The sequence below is a fragment of the Cupressus sempervirens genome, chromosome 8 (assembly GCF_028749045.1).
Source record: "Cupressus sempervirens isolate cs-2001-9-10 chromosome 8, ASM2874904v1, whole genome shotgun sequence".
NCBI lineage: Eukaryota > Viridiplantae > Streptophyta > Pinopsida > Cupressales > Cupressaceae > Cupressus > Cupressus sempervirens.
Window position 1 is genome coordinate 542,587,022 of NC_143125.1, and position 18,561 is coordinate 542,605,582.

The window sequence follows — 18,561 nt, forward strand, 5'->3', positions numbered from 1 at the left end:
TTTTAGATAGGGAAGTTTATTATATAAATTTATTTTTAAAATAATTAAATTTAATAATTAGAGTATAAAATAAGTTTGTTAAAGTTTCAGCTAAATATTATATCATTTTTTATTAAAAAAACTATTCACATAGATTTAGCATAGTAGTTCTCCAAGAGTTTATATCAATTAAATTTTAGAAAATTTATTTCAAAAATTTCCTATTTAAAATTTAATTTATTACAAGTTTACAACTTCACTATATTAATTATTAGTTTTTTTTGATAAAATTTAATTGAAAATAAGAATTAATAATATTTATATAATTGTCAAAATATATTATAAAGGTAAATAGATAAGTAAATTTATTATTGTGTAAGAAGAGATAATTATATGTTGAATTTGGTCTATAAGATACAATCCTAAAAAATAAATTAACAATGATACTATTTAATAATACTAACACAACTATGCTTTTAAAGAAATTATATTTGATTCCACTAAAAAATATATATACTAATTAACATAATTTAAACTAACACTTTATTTAATACAAAACAAACAACTCTATTGCAAATATCCTAATTTAAAAACATACTAAAAACCTAAAATTTTTAAAAACTATCTAAAAATTGATACTACTCATTAACAACTCATAATACTAAAATTAATAAAAAGTAAAAATAAAAATTAAGACATTAACACTACTAACTTAACTTTCAAACAATAAATTTTCAATGTTTTAAAACATTTAAATTAAACTACCTAACAATTAAAATCTAAATTTTAAACTTATTTTAAATAACTAATCTATCTTTAAACTAAAACTAAATTAATTATCACAAACAATAAATTTAATTAAGAACTAAAAACTAAATTAAATTTATACTAACTTAAAATTAATAATCTAATACTAATTTAAATTTAAAACTAATCTTAATTTAATATTAATTTAAATAATTTTAAATAAAAACAAACAAACTTAATTCTAAACTAATTTTTAAAAGACACATATTAATTAAATTATATATATATAAAAATAAAAACATAATAAAAAATAACATATATATATATATATATATATATATATATATATATATATATATATATATATATATATATATATATATATATATATATATATATATATATATATATATATATATATATATATATATATATATATATATATATATATATAAACTAACTTATACTAAAACTAGAACTTACACTATAACCCCAAACCCCTAACACTAACCACCCACGACCACAAACTTTCAACTTTCAACCACGTGGGCTCAGGGCCCCATAAATATTTTTCCCCACCCTCACACTGCCCCAGGCCTATTTAAAAGGACACAGCCCAAAATCATGCAAGGTAGTACATTTTGTAGGAGCTGACGGAGGTAAGGGAGGTAACGGCACAAGCTATTTAGCCGGTGCATTTTCGTGGCTATTTAGCCAGTGCCATCCAAGCATTTGCTATATTGCCCCCAAAAAATTGAAAGTATTTCCTGTTAATGACTTGGCGAATTGCCGGATAATTTTGAACTCCAATGACACCACTTGCAAGTTTTTTCCCACATGTATTCCTTCTTGAAACTAACAGATCTGGGACGTATCATGTGGTCATAAGATCATCCCGTGAACACATTTTGTGGCATCGGATTCTACTTTTCAGTATTACAGGTAATTTTCTGTTGATTGCTATCTCGCTATGCATAATATGTGAGCATCTTACCATAGCGAGTATGTGACAACCGTGGATTCAAATTGGATCTGACGGTAGGACTAAAACCCTTTTTCATAAGACTCAACCATGACGTCCAAACAAGCAGGAGAAGAATATCCATTCTTCGCCTCTTTTTTCAAAAAGAATTCATGCCAGGGTAAATTTTAAAAGCCAAACCTAGGGTTTTTCACAGACTTTCAAAGGTATCAAAATACACTAGAAAAAAACCTAAAACCCTATGACTTACCAAAGGATTCTCATCTGATTTTTTTTATGATTCAAAGAAAATTTGATATGCAAAAAATCAGACCAACATGAGCATTATCTTTTCTTATCATAGTATTTGTGGGAAGTAATTGCCTGTGTGGCCTTCCACTATTCTCTAGTTCACAATTTGATTGTGGCATTTTGTTCGAAGCAAAGCTTTATAATTACAAATCTAGGATATTTTAATAGATCATTTACTTGTGTGATGGGATAAAACCCATTTTGGTGCCCTAAAATAAGATAACTATATATAGAAACTCAATCATTGAGAAATTTCATATGGACTTGAGCTATCTTGATCTAGGCTCAGATCTGTTTCTATGCATTTGCTATAACTATTTCTGGGCTTTAATCTGCAATGTGAGATGCTTATTTTGTTGGCAGGTAATTTAAATAGGAAGCATTTTCTACCGCTAATGTCTAAGAATTTGTTTTATAAATGATATCTAAGTTTATTATTATCAATATGCATGAAATCTTTAAGATCATACAAGATTTGCTTTCATCTAGAGTTGCATAGGTGTTGAAACTCCTTTATTATATACAAGTTGTTGCTGGAACTAACTATTTGAAACCATCATAATGTGGGTTATTTTCATATTGCAACACTGTTAGCCAATCAAAAAAGATGTAGATTTGAAATCTGTTTCACTTTTTTTTCATCCTAAATTAAAATACATCTACATTATTAATAGTCATTTTTTGTGTTTTAGGTTCAATTTATCAGATAACCCCCTTTTTAATATGTTTTTTGAGTTAGTCCTTTGCTCAAACAATAAATTAAAAGATCATTTTATTGTAGGGCCCTAAAGTCAGAAGTGGAGATCTACCACAGCCTATCATGCTCACAAAGGGCCAAGAGTTTACTTTCACAATCAATAGAGGAGTGGGCTCTAAGATTGTGTAAGCGTGAATTATGATGATTTTGTGAATGATGTGGAGAAAGGAGACACACTACTTGTTGATGGTACATTCTCTTGTGTTGGCTTGAAAATTCATTTACTAGCTAAAAAGAACAGAGTTACTAATGTTATTTGCAACATTTTCATAGCTTTCTATTTCTTATTGTTATTTGAGTTTCTCTAGGGGGGATGATGTCACTACAAGTGAAGTCAAAAACATCAGATTCTATAATTTGTGAAGTAATCAATGGAGGAGAGCTTAAATCACGATGACACTTAAATTTGCATGGAAAAAGTGCTACCCTTCCTTCCATTACAAGTTAAGACCATTTTATCAACTCTCAGGCATGCATAGCAAATTAGATTTTTGTTGCTTATTGACATGTACATCTCAATCTGCTTCTTTCTTAGGGACTTTGATTTCATTGTGATTTCACTTTTTTGTACCTAATATTGATTGATTGAAGTTACCTAGAATATAATTGAATGATATGTTTATCAATCTTGAAATATGTGTAATATTTGTATTTTTTTGTTACTTGTATATGTGATGAGTTGTTTTGACCAACACAACATCTGAGATAGCTTAATTTGGTATTTGATAAAATCTATTTCTTGTCTTTCTTTTTCACAGATAAAGATTGGGATGATATCAAATTTGGAGTTGAGAATGGCATAGACTATTATGTTGTTTCCTTTGTTAAAGATGCTAAGGGGGTGCATGAGTTGAAAGATTACCTTAAAAGTAAACCTTTGAAGAAAAATTTTAACTTTCAAGTGTAATATAATCCTTTGCAGACAGTATTGGGCTTGACATAGCATGTTCCCTTAATTTATATTTTAAATCAAAATTTCAAATGTGATAAAATATCAATGCATTTGTATTTGTAATTATGTGAAGGTTGTGGTGCGGATATCCATGTGACTGTGAAGATTGAAAGTGTTGATTCAATACCAAATCTTCATTCAATTCTTTTTACATTAGATCAGTTAAGTACAGTCTCCCTAGATCAGAGGTTTTATTTGGATAAGTTGTTACTTTATGATTGGTGATATTGCTTTGAATGGGGTTAATAAATTATGTGAAGTCATGCTTGTCAAGCATTATATAGAAAGTTAAATGCACATACTACTTTTTTTACTATTTAGTCATGCATGTATTTGTTTGGATGTTGATGCTTTTCCATTGTTGGTTTTTTATGGTTTTTGTATGGCTTTGATATAAAATACAAAATATAAAAGCTTTACTTGTGAATATGTTATAATCATCTTTAAATTGTTGGCAAGGACTATGAGCTTCAGTAAAGATGTTTTTAAATCAATTTTTTTGATTGTCTATCATTTAGTGAAGTTAACTAGAATGAGACCATCATTTAGCTACTTGATTGATTCCTAGCTATTTAGTTTTTAGATTGTAGTTTCCTTATAGAGCTCAAGATGGTTCTGTCAAGAAACGAGAGAGCAAAACTTAAATGTGGACAGTAATATCTAAATTAACACTTTGAAAGGAGGGATAGATATATTCTTTATGCTATAATTTTCACATGAAATAAATTAATGTGATTTTTTTCCTGTGTGAGTAAAATCTATGAGGCCATATAGCCTTTGGAGATTTTTCTAAATGCGACATAAGTTGGTTAAAATGGCATAACTCTCAACTGTGAAAATCTTGACATCTTCCTCATTCTGAGACTATTTACTTCTAATGGGCATTTTTATGTCATCACAACTTCTCATAATTGATTGTACTAGGTACATTCCCATGCAAGACTTGTTGGTATCTTATGCTTATGAAATTTTAGTGTATGTATTTAAACATGGCATTCTCTTCAGATTCTACAGTCGTAATTCATAAATTTGACATTAGTTCAATCTCATAAATTATCCCTTTGTTATCTTTGTCATCTCCATCTTTTAGCTTCACAAAAAAGGTCTTAGAAGTTGTGAACTGTCAAGAAACATTTTTCTATGAGAGGAAATGCACTTTTCCAATTCCTAACAAAGATTTTGTGGCATGCAAGGGCTATGGGTATTTTTGTGCAGCTGTCATACCATGCATGGGAAAAGATCTTCTATTTTCCATAAGTTTTTTCAGTGCTTCCTTGAGAAGAATTTAGGGTTAGCTTTAGGTTCATTCTAGGTCTGATTCCATCTTGTCACCTTTTGTTTGGGTATGAGATGCCAAATTTTGAATACATAGGATACAAGCTAGGTTTTAAAAGCTAAGAAACGTTGTCTTACAAGTTAGATTTCAATAGCTAAGAAACAATGATCTTATTGTTTTGTTAATTTTACCTTCTTTTGAACTTGGTATCCAAGATTTGTTGTTTTGTCTCTCATAAACACCACTTAATAGTATTTGGCTAGTCTCTAGCATATCTCACACACCCAAATATTCAATTAGCTTAGTTGAGGTTGAAAGATACCACCTAGAGGACTAACCAAGACAGTCTCCCAAACAACAACACTCTTGTCTTTTGTCCCTATTCAGGTAAATATTTAGCTTTCTAGATGTCCAGAGTCCATATAGCAGTTTATATGTCAATTTGATTAAATTGTGAATGATCATGCATCTCTTAGTATTCAGGGCTCCACTATTTGTCCAGACACCAGTGTCAGAGTGTAGAATTGTCGTGGAGTAGTGTTTCTGCAAAATAGTTTGTGTTCTCGGTCTGTAGGATCTCCATTCTTTAGTACATGTGTCCAATTTTGTGATTTTTAGAGGGAAGGGCACCATTCTTTAATGCAAGTGTCCATTTCTGATGGCCATACAAGGTTGGAGCACCCAGATATTGTGCAAGTGACCTATAGTGGTGAATATAACTTGTGTGTCTTTGTCCTAGTCTCTGTCCTACAAAAGCATCCATCTTAAATGCTAGTGCTCCATTTGATTCTCCAAAATAAAAAGTTTCGTGGATCCTTGTTCTTGTCTTTCTATTCCCTTTTCTTCTATTTGCTACTACCTACAATATATAGTTGTATAAGCTTACAGTTTTATGAAAGTACTTTGTTGGAGGTTTTTTTATATTTATATGATAGTGGTCCCTTGGACATTATTGAATGTTTCTTTCATTTAGTTTATTTATGACAAGCATTTACACACTGCTTGCATGCGAATGGTCATAGCCACCTTCATTTTTAGCCACACTCATTCAAGTTATGCATGTATTGATTTTTTTATGGTATTTGTATGTTGTTTAGGATTCTAACAGTTGTCTCTTCCTTCCTCTTCTTTAGGCTATGGTAGCTCAAGGGGATCTTGGAGTAGAGCTTCCTATTGAGGAAGTTCCTTTACTCCTGGTAATTTTATAGAGTTTGTTATCATCAGTTAAAATGTTACACATATCAATGAAATTCATTTCTTGAATTCTATGTTTGCAACCATTCTTATTGAATTCCCTATTTACTACCCAAGATCAAGCTAATATTTCAAATCACACTGGGTATGATGCAGTCTTCCATGCTGACACAAGCAGTGTTAGCTTAGAAGGGCTTTCTATGCTTCCCTTATCACAAGGTGCACCTTCTTCTGCCATGGAAGTCTAACTAGATGCTCTTGGGCTTGGAATTCAATTAAGCTTCTTGACATTATTCATCTTACTTTTTAATTATTTGCAAGCCAAAAAAGAAAAGATGGAGGCCAATTTCAAAATGCCCTCTAATTTGTCATCTTGCTTGGGTTTTTAAGAAGTTTTTTATCCTTCATTGTAGTCATAATGCAATTTCCTAAATAGAATTTAGTTTTCACTTGCTTGATTCAATGGAAGAGTAGAATTGGGTCTAGAAGAATAGAATTTAGTGTTAAATTGTTAATTCAGCTAGCTAAAGAGAACTACAGATTACTTAGAAATTAGGTTTGGAAGCCTATCATTAGATCCATGATGTAACCTGCAAGAGTGAATGGCGGATTTAGCATTTAGACTTTGATCTATATTTTAATTTATTTTTTATAATTTCTAAAATGAAAACTACTTTTATCTGTTCAGTATGTAAAGTTTTGATATTTTTTCATAGCAAGTTAAATTATGATACTTCTAGAACTAGAATTTAATTGTGTAGTTTTTTAGTTAAATTTGTTGGTCTATTTTTTATAAGTAATCGGTGACAAAAACCCACGTAACTGATCCATAATAACTTGTCCATTTATTGCCTTCCTCTTTATTTGTCTTTTTATTGCATCCATCTACTACCATCATTCTCATGAGAGAGATTCTTGTATACAACTACTCATGAGAAATGAGTTCATAAATTCAACTGAAAAGTCATAGATTTTTATATACAACCAATCATTTATTCATGTAAATGAATCAATAGATTGGATTCAAAAATTATATAATTGAATCCTAATAATTTTCTTATAGTTGGAATATATTTATACATAAGTAGAAAACATCAGTCCATAGTAAATTGGTACATATGAAACTGAGTTCAACTATGAAAAGCTTTATGATGCACAATTTGTTTGTTAAATTAATATGTACTGAGAATTGTTCTTTTTATTTCTTACCAGGCCAGTCTTTGCTTGAGAGCGGCAGGGGAGGTGGAGGAAAAGCTCATGGAGAACATCAATAAGCTAAAGGCAGAAATGGTGAAATTAGAGGAAGCGGGACACATGGCAAGACTAAGAGATTATTGAAACAGATGTGTGAGGATGAAGATTGTATGCTATGATGCCTTCAAAGAAGTGATTTTCAAGGAAGAAAAAGAGAAGCTAGATTTTCATGCCAACGTTAGCAGGCTTAACCTTGTTGCCTTTTATGATAAGTTAGAAGATATGGTGGAAACCCATGATCAAATGGGGATTATGAGTCAGACCAACCAATGGGGATAAATATGATGGGCAATGGCTTGATGGGTTGAAGCATGGCCATGGATCCTATAGATGGACATATGGGAGTTGTTATATGGGGACCTGGAGTAAGGGGCTCAAAGATGGGAAAGGTAAATTTTATCCTGCATGTGGCAATCAAAATAGGCTATACTACCTTTTGGAATCCTCACCTTCCAATGTGGATCAGCATGACGATCTCTTCGTTGATGAGAAATCTTGTTGGAAGGAGAGAAGCTCTTATATGTCTAATTTTGAGGTTTATTTGAATACTTCTTATGCCTCTAGCTCTGAAACAACATCCTCAAAAACCTTTGAATCCAGAATAGTAAGAACCTTTTCCTTTGATGGGATAAGAAGCTCAAGTAGTGAGGGATTTGATGATAATGACGAGAGTGTCAGAACTTGTGATCCCAAAATGTTTCCTATGCAATCTGCTATCAAGAGAGAATATGTTCAAGGAGTTTTGATTAATGAGGTATCTAGAATAAATGTGCCTTCCAAGGCTGTGAAAAGAGGGCATAAATGGCAGCCAAATGAAAGTAAGAGACCGGGTGAAATTATCTATAAAGGGCACATAAATTATGACTTAATGCTCAATCTACAATTGGGAATCAGGTTCGCATATTTATTTGCATATTCACGCATATGACTAGCGACTTGCTCAATATTTTACATTTATATGGATATGCCTTGTAATGTTTGTTGATTTTGCTAACAAGAAATTCAGAGTCAAACTAACAAGAGAATGAAAAACATATATGTGTAATATTTGAATGATGAAAACAATATGATTTTAAAATGTGTATTTATTTTTAGTCAATTTCTTGTTATTGAAGAAGACTGTATTGAAATATACTATTGAGTTTGTGTGTTTGTCCCTAGAAATATTGGATTCACAAAATTTTGAATTTGCCACACTTGGTTTTGGGTGTACAAGAGATTTACATTTTAAACACCATGCATACTAATTTAGTCTCATCTATGCAATTTTTGCAATTAGTCAAAGAAAGTGGGAGTTATTGTTCTTAGTTTATTTGGCAATTTTTGTTAGCATCCTTGGAAATTGATGCATCTTTGTATCTTAAGATGCTAGCTATAACTAAACGAGTCCTTTAAGGTATACATTTAGGTGTGGTAGCCAACTAATGCTAGTTGTAAGGTACACAAATTTTATATTATGGGATTCCTTAGTTTGCCTTAATGTTCCACAGGGTTTCAGCATCCTACTGTTTTTCTTTTCTTCATTGTTTACCAGTGTGACCATTTTACAGGTACTTCTTCGTATGCTGCCAAATTACTATAATCATGTTCATACTTATGAAAGTACATTGATCACTAAATTTTTTGGTCTACATAGTATCAAAGTAGTAGGAGGACAAAAGGTATTTTCTATACCTTCTTACTTTGTTTTCCATTTAATCATTGACATAATATGTCAATTTTTGGTAACTAGACATTATTTTGAAAATTAAACATGGTGAGTGGGCTTAAAGTGGCAACTTGGTGGGCAAGTTGGCCAGCCAACTTAGCGAGGCCACTTAGAGATGCAACATGGTGAGCAAGCTCGATGAGCGGACCTCAAGACTGACCTTGATGAGGCACTTTGGTGGGGTGACTTGTGATCGAACTCAAAGAGTCAACTTGGCGAGCATACTTGCACTAGTACATTTGGGTTCAATTTTCGACCTTTATTGGTCAAATTTTTGACCAAATTTTGACCAAATTCGACCAACCCATTGGTGAAATTTTTTTTGCTTGAAATTTCAACCAACTCACTGGTACATGATTTTCCTCAATTGTATAACTAATTATATATTCTTCATATTAGTTATTGTCGATGTTTTTGCAGCATTCTATAAAACAGTTCACATGTCTTGCCTATGATATGACATTTTACATGCATCCTACTCTCTCTCATTTGGCTAATGATGGATTACGCAAAGTGATCTGAAACCATGATGCTAAAAAATACACAATCAAATATAAAATGAACTTGCACTACAAATGGATTGTGGAAATATGATATTGGTAAAATTGCACGCATGTCTACGAGGACAATCACAACTTAAACATATATTTGTCTTGGTAGACATGCATGTAAAATTAACAATATTAGATTTCCATAATCCATTTGTAGTGCAAGTTCATTTTGGATTAGATTGTGTGTGTTTTTTAGAATCATGGTTTCAGATCACTTTGCGTAATCCATCATCAGCCGGATTAGAGAGTGTAAAAATGCATGTAAAATGTTGTATCATAGGCAAGAGATGTGAACTATTTTATAGAATGCCTGAAAAAAATTTACACCTTCTTGTTGGTGGAAATTTCCACCAACACTTGGGATTTTTTCGACCTTTGTTGGTGGAAATTTCCACCAATGCTTAAATTTTTTTCGACCTTTGTTGGTGGAAATTTCCACCAACACCTAAATTTTTTTCTACCTTTGTTGATCGAAATTTCCACATTCATTGGTCAAAATTTCCACCAATGCTTAAATTTTTTTCTACCTTTATTGGTCAAAATTTCCACCAACGCCTCAAATTTTTTCCACCTTTATTGGTCAAAATTTCCACCTTCATTGGTCAAAATTTCCACCAACGCCTAAATTTTTTTCTACCTTTGTTGGTCAAAATTTCCACCAATGTGCAAATTTTTTTCTACCTTTGCTGGTCGAAATTTTGACCAAATCTTGCATGACCCTTAGATAATGGCTTGTTGGGTTTTTGACCAATAGATTGGTCAAAATTTTGACCAACTAGTGAGTTGGTCAAAATTTTGACCAAAAAAATATCGACCAATGGGTTGGTCAAATTTGGTCAAAATTTGGTCCAAAATTGGGTCAAAAATCCGACCAATAAAGGTCAAAAATTGAACCTAAATGTACTAGTGTTAGATTCCAGTCTACCAAAACATGTTTCTTTGGTGAAGTTAGTAGTATAGAGTATCATCACATGAATCAAATGTGTTATTGTCTTGAAAGGTGGTGTTAGACTTTTCAAGATCTTCCATATTACTTCATCATCAAATTTCTTTCCACCAAGAGATGTGATTCTTGCAACAATCTCAGATATTATGACAATATAGCTTCTTACAAATTCAACTTCCATAATTCTAGCATCTTAGAATGTGAAATACATATTTTTTAATCTAACTCTTTTTGCATGTGTATCACCCTCATAATTAGCTTCTAACGTTTTCCAAATTTCATGAGATGTTTTGAGTTGCTTTACCTAGCTATACTCACTTTCAGGTAGAGCTAACAATATTTCTTCTCTTGCCCTTATGTTGCACATTAATACTTCTCTTTTTTCCTTGGCACAACTTTTAAGATTGTCTTCTTTTGCAATTTTTTAAGATGCCTTAGTTACAAGCCAATATCCTAGACCCATGCACAAAAGATGAGTCTTCATTTTATCCTTCCAATTGTCATAATTTGTGCCATCAAATCTCAAACATTCCTTTTAAAAATTGTTCACCATGGATCTCTCAAATTTTTTAAACTCTTTCTTCAAGGACCTAATTCTCTGATACCAATTGTTAGAAATAATAGTTACCAATATAACTAGGCGGGGTGTGAATTAGTTATATGACAATTAAAAAATTTATCCTCTTAAACAATCTTGACCAATCAACCAATGTAAAAAAAAAACATAAAGTGATGCTCATACACAATTACACCAGATATGTTGACTAGAGAAACCCTTGATCAGAGGGAAAACCCTGGTGGGAATGATGTCCATAAAATGATGTACTAATATGAATATTCCTTGTTAGAGGATGGACCCTGTTAGGAATCTATTACAACATTTAGTACAAAGAGTCCTTGTTAGGAGACTTTGAATCCCTATTAGGAGACTCCAACCTTATTAGGAGTTGTGCCAACTCTATTGAGTTGTGGAAGGTAGCTGAACCCACTATCCAATTGACCTCGGTACTATTCCTTTTAGAATAATAGATATGTAATAGGCTTTACTTCTTCCTCTATCTAGTACGTCAGACTCCTTTACCTTTAGATCATGCAATTAGATCTAGAACTTTGAACTTAGTAACAATAACCTATAAGGTCACTTACATGCATTAGTAAGTCACTCTGCTCTACTGCTTAGCAATTCACAAGTCTTCTCTTTTCTCACACTTATAAAACATGGAAAAAATCTTTCCTTTATACCACACTCAATAATAAATCCTTGAGTTGAATTTACACTTCATTATCATAGATTAATTAAATGAAATACACATTTAATTAATACTATCGACTCACAGTTATACACAAACTTTCACACATGCAACTTCCATACATGTGCACTCTCTAACATCATCAATGACTAGTATACTATGTCAATTTGACTGTGCAACCCTTTACTATAATTGTAATGAACTGTAGCAATCACATAATAGGAACTGCTTTCCTAATACTCAGTTTCCATATGGTTCTCTGTAGATCAACCATATCTTCCATACACTGTCGATTCAGGTTCTACGCACTTACTCTTGTAACAAATACACACTATAGTATGTGCTGGTAACTGCACATCATCAAATAAGTAATATAATGTTCTCAATATAGAAATCATAGTTTGCTGCTCTATCAGTCTTTTAAAAAATTATTATGATTTTGTCATCAATGACAAACACAATTATAAATACATCATAACAATGTTCTAGAATGCTCCCCCATAGCATCAACATTCAAACTCAGAACAATAGTCACAATTTGATTTTTAGTTCAAATTTTCATTTAGTTTTCCTAGAACTTATATAGAATCAATTTTATAAGTTGCATATCATCCAAATTAATGAAAACACTCATTGCATTAATTAATTCCTACAAACCATAAAGAAGTCCTCAAATTGATTTTTAGTTTCACTTTTAGATTCAAGATCTCTCTCTCTCTCTCTCTCTCTCTCTCTGTGTGTGTGTGTGTGTGTTTCAATTTTCAATAAGCTTGGTGTGTTTCAATTTTGGGTTGACAAGGTTTTAGTTTTAGAGTTTCAAATTTGAATGTGTGACCAATGGACTACAAAAGGCAACTAGTCTATTTATGTTTAACATGCAAAAACCTCTAATGTGTTGCTATAAATATTACCCATTTTTGCTACTAGCTCAAATTGGTAGAGCTAGGTAGCTAATTTATAATAACATGAATGTATTTTTGTTCCATTTTCAAATTTTAAACTTTTAGCTGGGTGTTTAAATTGAAAAGAAGCAATTACTAAAAACATAAAACATTTTGTTCATAAAAGAATATCATTTTATTCATAAGAAAAAGTTATTTTACAAAAGAGCAATACAAGTACATTTTTAAATGTAAATTCTTTCATTTTTGAAATAAAGATATAGAAATAGAAATGGATCCATACAAGATGTTGATTAAACTTTAAAATATAATGCATGAAAGATGAAATAAGGAAAAAATCCAATAGGATAGATGAGCTTAATATCTGGCATTTTCTAATCATAATGACCAACTAAGGATCAGCCTATAGTTGATTCCAATAGAAGTCTTGTGTCTTCAAGTACCTACTAGAGATGGTAGAATCTAGCATTAGACCAAGGATTGAGAAATGAAATATGTAGTGTCTGCCCTTGTTCACATCTTTCTGGACACATTGTTGTTATTATTGTCAGACTATGCTAGACTGGTTTTATGTTGATGGATTAGTAGCATTTTTCGAGACTATCAGACATTATGTTATGGATTCAATTGATGTATGATGAGATTATTTAGACTCTACATTTCATGTATGCATGATGATTATTACATTGCTTTCAGTTATTGATGATGATTAGTTAGATGGTTTATTATCACATGTGTTTTCTTATGGATACTTACCCTATACTTGCATGTGTATGGTGTGCGTGTTTGTTCTTATGTATGGCATTTCTGATGTGGTTAAGGAAGGGAGTCGTAGTCACTTGCTAGTCGGGATCTACACGATGCACCACTTCCTGCCATTGCCTACTTAGCTTAGCATTATATATATTATATGTACATGCATGGTTTTTATGCAGGTTGCAAGTACCAGGTATCGACTTCCCTGAATTTCCAAGATGAGCGTACCCTATCACACTATCTCAATGGTAAGAGAAGGGAGATGAATTCTCAAGTCCAAAGCCTAAACCCTTAAACCATTTGTCCTAGTGAAGTAAGACAAGTATCTGGATATTTTACCTTTTGAATGTGTCAGATGACATAATTCATGATTTTTAACCCTTTAGACTGATTTTGTATGAATTGTTCTATGATGGGTTTTCATATTTTATCTTGGAGGTCTATGGTGAATTTTCTATTAATTAAGTCTTAATAAATAGATTTAATTAATAAATAAATTATTTGGGAAAAAATAATATACTATCATGATCTTTTGATATTTTGATTATAATTAATTAAATGAGAATTAATTGAGAAAATAATTAAATAAAAAAAATTAGAAATTAATAATAATAATAATAATAATAAAGTAATAAATAAATAATAATAATAAAAGTAATAAAGAATTAAAATAAAAGTTATAAGCTTGCCTAAGAGTAAACGCACCTTTTGATTGCACATATGTCAACAACATAGGAGTTAGCGCACAACTTAAGCACATGGTGTCTACAACCTTATGACTCAACTAGAAGGTTGGAAAAGGCTCATGCTTAGTTGTCAACACCTTCTGGTTGTTTCTAGAGACATTCTAGGTGCTTCCTGAGAGTTTTTTATATTCAGGCACTCCTAGAAGCTTAGAGAGAGCATTTTGGAGAGCGTGTTTGGAGGACCCAAAAACATGGGAGAAGGAAGGAGCTTGCTCTGCAGTTTCTGAGGAGAAGTGAATTAGCATCAAAGTTCGGGTAGACACTTGTGATTTTGCCTATGTTATTTTTGCTTCTCGCTCTTCCTGTCTTTTTTGTGTCTTCTGAATGCTTTCTGAGGATTCTATGTGTGAATGTCCTAGTTTTTTTTATATTTTTTGGATATTTAATTCTTTATGTGAAAAAATCCCACATGCGTAGATTTGAGAATTCTATGGAGCAAGGTTAAAGATTTATAGTCAAACCTATTAGAAGGATACATGGGTAAAAATTGGGAGAACAATTATTTTAAAAGTAAATTCTTAAGAATTAAAAAGTCCCTTTTTGTCTTAAAAACTTTGTATTTGTTCTGTTTTTAAATCATGCAAATCTGCATATATATATATATATATATATATATATATATATATGTATGTATGTATGTATATATATATATGTATGTATATGTATATGTATATATATGTATGTATATATACATATATGTATATATACATACATATATATACATATACATATACATACATATATATATATACATACATATATACATACATACATATATATATACATATATATATATATATATATACATACATACATATATATATACATATATATATATATATACATATACATATATATATATATGTATGTATATGTATATGTATATATATATATATGTAAATATGTAAATATGTATATATATATGTATATATATGATAAATATGTATATATATATATATATATGTATATATGTAAATATGTATATATATATATGTATATATATATATCTATCTATACATATATATATACAGATATACATATTTATATATATATAAAATTGTAGTCGAAATTATAAAAAATCGAATCGCAATTCCCATTTGAGGAAAAGCATTTTTAAAATAAATGTATATAAAAAAATGTTTTGACCCATACCCAAACTATCGACGACGTACCTACACGAGTCGCAGAGTACCTGCGTGTTCGCAGGGTGCCTGTGACTCGCGAGCTGCACAGCCTACCCCTTTTTTTTATAACTCACGACACATATATTAATACATATCTGTGACCACTGTTACTACCATGGGTGTATGTTATGAACCGGACCCTCCTCTCCACTGACTTTGACGTCAGTACATATTAATGGGTCGCAGGGTACCTGCGTAAGCAGTGTACCCACAACAATATTGGTATCAATTTTTATATTTTGCAAATGTTTTAATAACAATTACATTATTAATATTGTTATATATATGGGTATATGTATATATATATATTAATAATTGTTATATATTAATTATTAGTATGTATATATATATGTGTATATATATATGTATGTATATATATGTATGTATATATATATGTATATATATATACATATGTATATATCTATATATATGTATATATATACACATGTATATATATATATACATGTGTATATATACATACATATATATATATACATATATATATATATATATATATATATATATATGAAATGTTAATGAAATTTAAAATATTTAAGATTTAAAATAAATAATGTAGTCTTAAATTAATCAATTTACTTAATTAGAATTTAATCTAATTAAGGTTAATTGAAAGTTATAATATTTAAGTTATCAAATATTTAGTTGTTCTCAAAATCGTAAATTGAGTTATTGCAAAATGAAAACTCATTATCAAAATAAGTATAACGTATATTGAGTTGTAAGAGTTAGAGGGAAAAGCTTAAAACCATCAAAACAATACATGGGTTAGGAAGATGTACAAAAGTTCCTCCACTCAATATCTAAATTTGAAAATGAAAACTGAGACATCCACACATTATTCAACTATGTACTTTTAGCAAACCAAAACATGTGCTTGCATTGTGTATTCTCTATGCTATCTATTTTAAGTTTTTGGGTTGACTAGTGTTGACTAGTTATAGGACGTCTACCAGAGGCTTGGGGGTTATGATTGTGATGTTATGATGATGTCTTGATTTTGATCTTTATAAACCCAACCATGGTTATGTGATGGTATGCTCTATGAGATGTTTGTGTTTACTGATTGTTATTGCTTTTCAATCTTCTTGTGTGAAGCTGAAATTCATATGTATGAGACACTTGACTTAACCATTTTGAGTCATCGATCAATTATACTTGGGTTACTTCTAGTCATTTGATGGAATTGAATTGTTATTTGATCTTGATGATGTCATGTTGTGACATGTTTTGACTCAACCATTTTGGAGTCTTTGATCAGTATTATTTTGAGATGCTTTTTGGGTTGCTTATTAAGAACCAATGATTATTGTGATTATTAGGGATACCTTCAGTTGCCAATAGAGAACTATTTTCGTCATGATTATCTATGGATGCTTTTCAATTGACTAATGGAGATTTGATGTTTATATTATGGATTATCTTTTGGTATTTTGTGATTTATGATTCTATGAGTCTAGGGTAGGTTATCTACTTGTAGTGACGAGAAGAGGCTTGCAATGGGGGCTGGGGCCCTAAGAGGCTGCCAGGGTAACTCATTGTAAGTTGTCTTAATAAGTGAAAACATTCACATCTAATACTGACTTAATGAACCTAAAAAGATAATTGTTTTGTTCTCGCCCGTGCCTTGAGTGCTTGTACAGATTAGGATGGGAGTAGAGAGAATGCTTGGTTGTGACCTTGCATTCTGTAGTATGCCTTATCTGTATGAGAGGATACTAGTGGCCACACATGGATCACTAGGGGGCTGGAGTCTATTGGGAGACTACCAGGGTAACTCTAGTGTGATTCATGCGATGAAACTTTCCCACTTGCATAGTAGATTTCCTACATGTCTTTGTTGTGCCTCTAGGATTAAATGTCAATTTTGTGATTGGAACCTTTGACTTAGTATACTTTTAGGATTCCTAGACTTAGAGAGTATTTATGCTATGTGATTTTGATAGCCTATTTGGGACTTGAGATTATCTCTTGAGCGCAGTGGGAGTGGACCACTTAGGTACCACGTGGTTGGGTGGTAGTGCTTAATCACTCTCATCATTTGAGATCCGTTTGAGACACCGTGGCTGATGCATTCTTTGTTGGCATCTATCTTCATTCTAATCATGGATTATGATGGTGGAAATGTATCCTCACATTGATGATTTGCATATGTTAGATGATGTTATCTTATGCTTTACTTTGCATGTTAGATTACTTTCTGCATATGATATAGTATAACTTAGGAGTGACATTCCTACTATGTTAACATCGATGATCTCTTCGATGATTTGGAATGTTACGCATGGAGGGATGGCTAGGATCCATGATGGTCTAATGATGCTATTAACAGTTGGGAGGAATTGTGCACTTAGTTAATTATGTTTGATGATTTATGGTTATCTCTTGTGAGGATGTATTCATGTATGATGTATGGTTTCATTTATGTTATTGCATCATGGATTAGAATTAGGATGATGATGTTCTTTATTTACATGGATGTATGTTCTTTTATGCCTTTTATACACTGTGACATGTACAGAGGATGATTGAGCAATCTAAAATGTAATTCTAAAAGGACACTTGTATATTGTGTAAGTATGTTGGATGTATCATTATTATTTCATGAGGATGTGATGTTAGATGAATAAATAAATTAGATGTGATTCAACGTTAAGGGATCCATGAAGAATGTAACTTGTTATGTATGCTATGTTTACTTTCACTTGTGCTTTTATTATTTCTTTAGTTACTATGCATAAGTTGTAAATGGTTTTACTTTCATGTTTTAAAAAAAAAATTGCTACCAAACTTAGTGAAACTTTAGGATAATTCTTTGGATCCCTTGGCGGGGCATTAAAAAATACCTTAATATCTATCTCTAAAATTTTATTACAATACCATTAATAAAATTCAAATACATCATTATATCAAATTAAAAAGAGCATCAAAAAGTGCTATATTAGAAGAGTCACAAAGTGACTCAAACTATGAATCAAAAAATTAATGATTATCAACAAGATACCAAAAATGCATCTTTTTCACTTGAGAAAAGTAATCTAATGGTATCAAAGTTATAATAATATGTA